The sequence below is a fragment of the Pongo pygmaeus genome, chromosome 13 (assembly GCF_028885625.2).
Source record: "Pongo pygmaeus isolate AG05252 chromosome 13, NHGRI_mPonPyg2-v2.0_pri, whole genome shotgun sequence".
Lineage (NCBI taxonomy): Eukaryota > Metazoa > Chordata > Mammalia > Primates > Hominidae > Pongo > Pongo pygmaeus.
In genome coordinates this window covers 70,741,919-70,752,752 of record NC_072386.2, presented here as the reverse complement: position 1 = coordinate 70,752,752, position 10,834 = coordinate 70,741,919, and positions in this window count along the sequence as shown.

The following is a 10,834-nucleotide window of genomic DNA, read 5'->3' as shown; positions in this document are numbered from 1 at the left end:
TATTATATATTAAGATACATTATATATATTATCAAATTGTCATGGTTTGCACATGCAGAATGTGCCCACATACAATTTCAAGTTAAAATGATTATACAGAAATGCTTTGGCAGACAGAATTATAGTATATGAATGAATTTTTTATATATATATATATATATACACACTATACTATATATATATATATACACACTATACTATATATATACTCCCAGCTTCAATATATATATATACACACTATATACATATATACACATACATATACACATATACATACTATATATATATACACATACACACACACACACACTATATATACTATATATATATACTCCCGACTTCTATATATATATATATACATATATATACACACATATAGTATATACTACATATAGTATAGATAGTATAGTATATATACTACATAGAGTATACATAGTATAGTGTATATACTACGTAGAGTATACATAGTATAGTGTATATACTACGTAGAGTATACATAGTATAGTGTATATACTACGTAGAGTATACATAGTATAGTGTATATACTACGTAGAGTATACATAGTATAGTGTATATACTACGTAGAGTATACATAGTATAGTGTATATACTACGTAGAGTATACATAGTATAGTGTATATACTACGTAGAGTATATATATACTTTCCCTCAGGAGAAATGCTAACTCTCACTGATCCACTGCACAATTTAATGTTCTAAAACTTACTTTTTAGATCCCTAAAGCCTGCATTTCATCAGCTATCACGTATTTGTTCCTCACTTCAGTTCTGAAAGTAAGTAGAAGACATTGCAGTAACTTTTGTATTAATGTCATCTAGGTGGGAGATGGAGGAGATAGGCTTATATAGCTATCAGTTGTACTTCAGTATGTACATGGTATAGGTAGAAAATGCCTGCTAGCAAAGAGCCAATTTACTGTGCTCAATTTTTAATACATATAAGAAATAAATAATCCACATGAGTAGTGGTCTTTCATTAATATCTACACTAGGAAATAGATATGGGCATAATTTTATGAATACAAGTTCCTTTAATACCAGGTTTGCCATTCAATTACCTGAGGAGCTTTAAGTACCATTGATTATTCATTGGATTGTAGGATGGGCTAGCTACACAAGTATTCATTAATCCCTCAGTGCCCCAGGGTACTGGCATAATTCCTGCACGGCAATGGTTTCCTGACTCAAGAGTTTCACTAAGAAAAGGATTCAGGTTAGGAAGCTTTCCCCAGAAATGAAATGTAGCACATGGTTTTAAATTTGAATGTAAATTCCTGCTGTTTTATCCTTGACCCTTTTTATGCCCTTTTCTGCAGAAACATTTCCCTGTAGTTGTTTTCTCTTCTCACGTCTTACCAATGTTTCTCATACTAAAGGAAGCTGTACATTTGGAACCAAAAATCAGAGCATTTCAACAAATGTTATGGCACGTTGTTGAGTAATAACACAGACATTGAAATCTGCGCTAACCTGAAATTGACCTCCTTCTCAACCTCAGGAAGGCCAGAGAGAAACTCTAGATGTCCTTCTCCTCTCTATGCAACATCAGTCACCTGTCTCCAACTTCCTGAGTTTCCTGTGTCTTGTCATCACATTTATCCCCTAGATTGCAAGTTCTCAAACCTGACTCACAATGTAGTCATCTGGGGAGCTTTTAAAAAATACTGTTCCCTGAGCCTTATCCTAGACCAGTTTAATAGGACCCCTGAGGGGAGGAGGGCCCAGGCTGGATGTTATTAAAGCCTCCTTAATTAATAATACTGTGCACCTAGGTTTAAGGGCTACAGTTCTAGACAAGGCCGGATACCCTCTCCTTTCTAACCCTGGTCCCCAATACCTACTTGGTCAACTAAAACTGACAGTTCTGCCTTGTAAACTGGCTCCATTTTATCTTCACTACCATTGCCTTGGAATATTCTTTGTTGCTAAAGGGGATCAGAATATTCCACCCCAAAATATGCCCCTTGGTATAAAGATTATTTTAAGCTGAAGACGTTTGAGATTCAACAGATGAAGAAAAAAAGACTTCTTTGAGCTTTTCTTATCTGAGTTTAAAGCAGAAACAAGACTGCCACAAATCTTAGGATCTACTCCCAGAGGGGAGAATGTGAATGAAACCTACCCCAAATCCCTTCTCCAGGGAAGTTTTGTGGTTCTGAAGAGACTGAAAGATTACTCATACCATAATAGGCAAACGTTATTATAAACTTTCTTATCTCTTGTTTGTTATCCTAAAAACACATTTATCTTTCCAAAAAGTCATGTGTTTTTCTGTAAGTGCCTTTCTGCCCCACCTCTTCACCTATTAAGAAGCATATAAGTTCCAAATTCTAACCACCCCTTTGAGTTACTCATCACTGAGCTCTTCTGTATGTATTACACATATAAATAAACTGTTTTTTATTTTCCTGTTAATCTTTCGTCGGTTTAATTTGCAGAGCCCCAGGTGCTGAACCTAAGAGAGAGAAAAGAAAATTTTTCTCCTGTACAGTGGGTTCTCCTGGTAGTTTTCTTTTCCTCTGATCTTCTCTTTTCCCATTATAGTACATTGTTCTCACTGCTATAGGGTGGTCTTTGTAGGACATGAATATAATCATGCTAACCACCCTCTTTCTTAAAATTCCTCAATTCATCAGGACTTTAGGACAAAGTCACGCAAACTCTTTATTTTCTGACTGCTCCCCGCCTTTCTAGCTTCGTGTTCTCTCACCCTTCTTCCCACCCCCATATATTCCATAACCAAAGGACTGGCTTCCTCATGGTTTCATGTCTTTCCCCTTCAATTCTTGATCTCAGTGCTCAGCATTTTTTTTTTTTTTTTTTTTAAACGGGGTTTTGCTCTTGTTGCCCAGGCTGGAGTGCAATGGTGTCATCTTGGCTCACTGCAACCTCCACCTCCCGGCTTCAAGCGATTCTCCTGTCTCAGCCTCCCAAGTAGCTGGGATTACAGGCACATGCCACCATGCCTGGCTAATTTCTGTATTTTTAGTAGAGATGGGGTTTCATCATATTGGTCAGGCTGGTCTCGAACTCCTGACCTCAGGTCATCTGCCTGCTTCAGCCTCCCAAAGTGTTGGGATTACAAGTGTGAGCCACCACACCCAGCCAATGCTCAGCTTTTAATCTAAGAACTATAGTCCTTGCTCAAGCTGAGATAAGGGCGTTTACCCTGTGCATGCTCTGTTTCTATTACATCTTGCACCACTTACCATATTGAATTGACACTCAGTCCCATACTGTGGGGACTGTGGATCTTGCACATATCTACACCTGTAATGCCTAATACTGTGCCAGGCACATAGTCGATGTTTGATAAATCAACGTTGAATGCATGGCGGAATAGATAAATGAATGAACACAGTAAGTTATAGCCTGTTATTCCTCACATCATTTTCTTTGAGGCCTCCTCCATGTCATTGCATGATTAACAGACACTACGTTGTTGGAGCAATAACAACATCTAAATGGCAAGTCTTCTTAGTGTAACTTTTGGGAGGATATTAATAATGGTGCTTATTTGAACCAACGCTAAATTGCATACATAGGTGATATACCATTTTGTCAGACTCTTATGAGAAGAGAGGGAATAGGTGGGTTTTATGGTCTTTGGGCTAACATTTTCTGCTGTAAAAAATGGCTATGTGGTAGCAGAAAGAAATTTACAGCCAAACTTGGCACAAATGAACCTTGGAGTGGCAATGGCTTCATTCTCAAACCTTGGTCCTGTTCTGGATGAATGTTGCTTTGAGAAGCTGGCTTTTCCACAGCATGAAATTTTGATAGCATGTAACACCATAGGTGGGCAAATGGACAACCTCTATAGTTCCTTTGAGTGTAAATATTGCTTTGAATTACTTGATGTATAATACTCCTAATACAAGAGTTTTATTTAGGTCCCTTGCCTCAGGGAGAAATATGTGCAAATGGTTTATCTTTTCTGCTGTCTTCTGCCTCTGCAACCTGACAATAAACTCTACACACTGCTTTGCCCTCACTGACATGGCAGAAGCTCCTCCTGGACATGGTGTGTGATGGTGCAGATCATATTTCCTAAAAACACAGAATATGTGAATGATAGGACCAACATTGCCAAATAGCTGGTTTAGCATGTGCCAACAAGAATCCTGACTCGACTTTCTCTTCTTTGGTAAGGAGGTTTACTTACTCCTTAAAAGAGGTGATTCTAGAATTGTCTGGATGATATAGGTGTCAATATTTCATAGACAGCATTGCTTAAGGTAGGTACAATTATTTAAAGAAATGGAGTCATTTTCCTTTGATAATTTTTAAAGCAAATGTTTTTTCAGTTTTATGTACAGCCGTGTTAAGAGTTAACCTCCATAATCTCATACGATTGCTTGTCATCTTAGTAAAATCTATCTTCAAAAAAAATGTTTTGGTATACCATTATTCTGTGTGGCTCTCAAATGCTGGACCTGCCCTGTTTACATTACAGTATAGGGTCTATAAAAATAATAGAAACATAGAATTGGTTGGGATATACTAAATGAGGACTCTGAAGCTAATTGTTCCCTCAATTCACAAACTGTTTCCTGGGCTGGGATTTCACTGCCTCATTCTAAACCCTTTCCAGTGATGGGGTGCTCAGTACTTTGGACTTCACACATTTCACTTTTTCTCAGCTTTAACAGCAAGTTCTTTCTTGCATTAGGTGACAGTGGGAAAATCTAAATATTTCAGCCTATTTCACCATGTATCTGGATCAGAACCTGGGGTGATGGTGTAATTACTCCAGGAATATCATAGAACAGGGAAGGAAGTCTTGCAGAAGTTAAGTCTTTGCACAAAGGGATAAAACAGCTTTCTTCTCTCTCTAGAGCCCAGGAGGAAGTTTGGCTTGGATGCCTAAGTATGGAGGCAGTGAGATAACTTGCTGAGGCAAAAGGTGAAGTGCCCCTGGCCAGTGGAGGCAGGTTGGGAGTGAGGCAGGAAAACGTCTGAGTAATAGACCCCATGATGGGTGTGAGGCTGGCCTGGGGATTTTAATTTATCTATACAGTGTTTTTCCTCCATTGTTTTGGACGATCATTAAAGCCTTGTTGAAAATTGTATAGCATGTTTAGTTATATTGCATAGGAAGGGCTTATGTTCATCAGTGAGGAAAGGCGCCATGAGGGTGAGAACATTGTCTTTTCTGTTGGTGGGAGTGCCCTCAGAGTTTCCTTCTAGCCCCACAGTTTTGGAATTCCATGTATAGTCCTTTCGGAATTTAAAAACCTTTCTCGTGCTCTGCTCTCTCTCTCTCTCTTCCCAGCCACTCAGATGCAGGCAAATCTAACTCTGTTTCTTCACTAGTATTCCCAGGCTGTGATTTTGAGGTTCTTTCCAGCCCAGTCCCTGGTGTCTGGATGCTCAGTAGATTGTCCATGTCCCACATAAAAAGTAGCCAGAATGGCCAGGCACAATGGCTCATGCCTGTATTCCCAGCACTTTGGGAGACTGAAGCAGGAGGATTGCTGAGCCCAGGAGTTCAAGGCTGCAATGAACAAAGGTGACATCACTGTACTTCAGCCTAGGTGGCAGAGTAAGGCTCTGCATAAAAATTAACAAATAAATAATAAAGAAGCCAGGATGGACCTGATCTATCCTCTAAATAAATAGAACAGAAAAAGCCAAAAAAGAACATGGACAATGAAATTATGATATTAACCCTATCTATGTCAGGGATACTTTAACGCCCCTGGTTGCTTCTTTAATTTTTGTGTGTTCAGACCCTGGAATTCCAGGCGCTGCTATAGGTAAGCTAGATAGCGGTGCTGGTAGGACAATTTTTAAAAAAATTTTATTTTATTTTATTTTTGTGAGAAGCATGAAGGTTGAAGCTTGGATACTGTAGTCTAAGGGAAAAGCTATATATTTTTTTCTACACTATATTATCAGTGAAGTAGTGGCAGCTTCTGAACTTTTTTATTTCCAGTAATTTTTGGTTTCAGAGCTTTTTTCTCTTAATCTATATAAAGACATTGTTCTATTCATTAAAAAACAGCAACAAAACAACTCCCCGAGGACACAAAAGCCTTTCCTAGGCTTTGTGACAGCATAGTTGAAATAATCTATCTTTGTTAAGTTACAAAACCATCGTGTTTTCCATAGAAAAGCTGCTAGAGTTTTATTTTGGCATCTGGGCATCTAGTGGCTGATCTGAAAAATGCATCTAGAGAATTTCAAAGGAAAATGAATGAATGCTTTGACCTGGAGGAAATTTTTCAAATGTGTTGAGGAAGAGGGACCAATAAAGGACAGTTTCTCTTTTTTTTTCTTTCTTTTTTTTTTTTTTTTTAAGTGAGAGGGGGACTGGGACACACAATCAATGTGGCCAGGCTTGCAGCTGCATTTGTGACATGAACCTGAGCAAGCTTAGAGCACGCACTGGCCAGGTGAGGTGATGCATTGGCTTGTCTGTACTCTGTGAAGCAGAGCAAACACTCCGGCTAACACGCAAGCCTGTCACCTCTGGCCCCAAACAGAATTGATGTCACAGATGGAAAAACTGTTTGGAGATTTCAACCCCAGACCACTGATTGCTTTACTCATAATACAACTGCTCTGCCAATGGCTGTAGCCTAGACTTGGTTCTGGAAAAGCAAAAAAGAGATCAACAGTTTGCCTGGGGAAGGCTGATGAAATTCTGAACTAACCAGGAGGATGTGTTCATCACTGTTCACCTTAGGTCAACAACATGAATTTTCCTAAGCCAAAAGACAAAGGAACATAATAGAGCTCAGAGTCTTGTGGTTGGGAATTAGGTTACAAAGGTTACCTTCGTTTTAGGTATCTTTTCTCTGGGCTGTGACAACTTTGAAGAAGGGGTTCTCTCTCATTTTTCCTTCTACAGTGGTATGGCAGTATCCTCAGTAATGCTAAATATCACTGATAGATTTGATGTTTAGTGTAAACTGATAACACTGGAGGAAAAGCAAAGGAAAGAGAGAGGTGTTTGAGAATTATTTTCCCATTGTTTATCCAGTCAAAATATGAAATGTTCTGAATTCTTAAACACATCCCCTAATACTGCACTGTTCTCTTTGATACCCTAATTTTTATCTGTCTCTCAGAAGTCTGGATCAGCAGGCATTGTAGAGCCAGACACTAGCCCATGCCCAAAATGTGTGAAGATAAATGGACACAGGCTATTGAATGCACGTATCTGTGGATTTGTTTTGCTTATATTTGCTCTATGTGGGCATTGATGACATTAGTGAGCAATCATTTATTGGGTTATACTAAGATAAGTTTTTCAGTGTTATGTTGACTTCATCAGGATATGCGCAATTGGGGGTAAACATAAATGATTGATTTTTGACAGAAATGTATTGCATGCTTACCGTGTGCCAAACAATGAGTGAGGTGTTGGATACAATGTTGGATACTAATAGAGTTGTTTAAAGAAAAGGGAAGAATTTAGGAAACAGGCCTTCCATTGGGAAAAATGAATGAATTAAAAAATTATTTAATGTGTGGCAAGATAGGAATGTTTGACTTCTTTTGATATGGACATTCAACTGTTGTATGATTTTTTTTGTTTGTGGCATTTAGGCCTAGTTTAAAGAGAGGAGCCTTATACAGGATGTAATGCAAACATTCTTTCCAAGAAATTAAAATCAGACAGTTCCTTTTTGTATTGTTTTTAAAAACTGTGATTCTTTCCTATCCTGGGGGAATGGAGAACTAGTATTTTCCATGACTTCTGTGTTGCTTTAATTTTGTGTTTTATGTTATCCTTCAGGAAAATCGACTTTTTATGTTTGTGTTCATTTTTTTGAATTCTAAACGCCACTACAATCAGGATATGGAAAAGTTTCATCACCTCCACAGCTAATTTTTCTCTGGTTTGTTTGAAGAATCTCTACAGGGACATTGATCCTCATTAACTAAACTCACTGAACACTCAGTTTTCATGTAGAAGGGAACTTTCCTTTGCCAGCACCTGGGCTGTGAACCTATGGATTGTTTGACCTTATGTGAGTGAGACTTTCTTCCTTCCATCTACACCAACAGCCTTAAGTCGATGGAAACTAGTGTTCAAATAATAATACTTTTTTTTTTTGAGATGAAGTCTCGCTCTGTCACTCAGGCTGGAGTGAGGTGGCGCGATCTCAACTCACTGCAGCCTCCACCTCCCAGGTTTAAGCAATTCTCTGCCTCAGCCTCTCGAGTGGCTGGGATTACAGGTGCCTGCCACCACACCTGGCTAATTTTTGTATTTTTAGTAGAGACGGGGTTTCACCATCTTGGCCAGGCTGGTCTTGAACTCCTGACCTCGTGATCCACCCTCCTTGGCCTCCCAAAGTGCTGGGATTACAAGCATGAGCCACCGTGCCCAGCCAACAATACATATTTACTTTAGAAAACTAGACTATTCCAACCAAAGATTTCTAAAACTCCTAGCAGATCTTTCTTTAAGCAAACAAAAACAGATATTTTAACCAACAAAAATGTCTATGATGTACAGTAGAAGAGCTGTATTCACTCTCATCTCTTATTGGCCCCGGACAAAGGCAATTACTATCCTAAACTTGGCAAATAAAATCCCCAAGCATGCTTTAGTACAAAGATTTCATTTGTACTGCTATACTTATGATAATCTATGTTATTACATAAAGCTTTATTTCATTAATCTTTACTGTTGCATCCATATGGAAAACATCCATAATATGAATATGTTCTACTTATTTAACCAATCTTTAAAAAGGGATTTAAGGGTTTTTATGTCAAATATTCCATAAATGTTGCAGAGACACTGCAACATTGTCTCTAATGGAATATTTTTCTGATTCTTGTCTTCTTTACCAGTAAAGTGACAACAATGCCTGCCATGCTTTGTCTTATAAAATTTATTTGTGTATGACAATGAAATTATGTCTGCGGTTATACTTTGTTATCTGTGAAGTTCAATAAAAAATTATATTATTGTATGAGGAAATTGGAAACTAGATCAGGATGAAAAGTTGTATTTGATTCAAATGTGACCCTTGCTTGGAAGCTCTTTGACACCTGAGTCAGACTTTGAGTTGAAGAATGGTACAATGGAGTGTGCTGGGAGAACTAAAATGATCTAGAGATCTTAGTCTTAGTCCTGGATCTACCCCTAATATAGAGATGTGACTTTGCTGAGCCACTTAGCCCTTCCCAGCTTAGATTTGCTCATTTGTAAAATGGGGCTATGAAGTGGGAGGGCTCTGTGTGTTTTTCAGTTTCAAAATTCTATGGTTCAGCCATGTCTAATTTGGAAGGAGGCAGTTTTTATTTCATACTGGACATAGGATACACATTTTTACCATGGTAGAGAGATGGTTAAATGAATCTGTGACAACAAAGTCAAACAACACTCAGTAATGAAACTCTCTGATTTAATTCTCCTCCCCTGAGTCCTTGGCATTTCTGGCCCTTCTGAACACGATGGCAGACTTGCATTGTCACTTCTTGCCTGGCTGCCTCTTGGAAGTGATGTCCAGACACGTTGGCCTCTGCACAGTAAGTGTCCCCAGGTGCCGGAGTTTGGGGCCACCTGCGGCATGTCTGCCCACCTCATCCCTCCAGTGCACTCACTAGAGCAGGGAAGATTAACTTTCTGAAAATGAAAGGGACAGAGAAAAGATGAGCTGCTTATCAAATATGCACATTTCAGATGGAACTTCACACTCAGTAGAAAGATGTTAGATTGCTGTTAGCTCTCTGGAGCGCTCCTGACAATGTGTTATCAGGTCATGTTTGCATGACAGAGGCAGCCCAAGCAGGAAACATTAAGTCATATGACTTCTAAGACGGAATCAATCAAGTGAGCAGTGCAGCTCCTGAAAACTAATTTCACCTTCATAAGGCCTGGTTATCTGTGCGGCAGACATGAGGTTTGTCAGCCCCATTTCAGTCTGACCAGGTTCAGCACTGCATCAAGAATTTTAATGAACTGACACTGTAATATGTATGAAAGATGACACTGAAATGAATTCATGAAAAGCCAAGTCCCCATGAAATATGAACAATTACTTGCAGGCTCCTTTGCCTACTTAGCTCATTTGAAATGTCCGTTTCAAAGGCCTTTGTCTTTCTCTGATTCATTTGCAAGTTTGTGCACAGATTTTCATCGGATTTAACCAGTTTAAAAACCAAAGAATCTATTCACAATTAAACAGTTCAATGAGCTCTGGTTTGATGGGGGCAGAGCCAAGGCCAGCCAGAGCTTAAATCTTCATTTGGTTGCAGATACACGGATTTCCTTGTGTGGACAAGAAAGGACTTGAAAAGACTGGGATGTTTATGTCAAATTTGTCCTTGGCATGCAGTGTGGCCCTAAGCAAGCTACTCATTTTTTTTTTTTTTTTTGTCCTAGTGACATCATTCCGTCTCTGGTAGTAATGATATTTATTTGTTTTCATCTTCAGAACAGCATTACCAGGGTTAGCCTTCTTTTGAAAAGTTTTTAAATTTGTCAGAAGATTTATGTTGAAATCACAAAGAGCCCTTGTCAGATCTTGCCCTTTTTTTTTTTTTTGAGGTGGAGTCTTGCTTTGTCGCCCAGGCTGGAATGCAGTGGCATGATCTTAGCTCACTGAAACCTCTGCCTTTCGGGTCCAAGCGATTCTCCCACCTCAGCCTCCCAAGTAGCTGGGATTACAGGCGCCCGCCACCATGTCCAGCTAATTTTTGTATTTTTAGTAGAGATGGAGTTTCGCCATGTTGGCCAGACTGGTCTCAAACTCCTGACCTCAGGTGGTCTGTCCACCTAGGCCTCCCAAAGTACTGGAATTACAGGCATGAGCTACCGTGCCCCGCCGGTAGTAATGATATTTATTT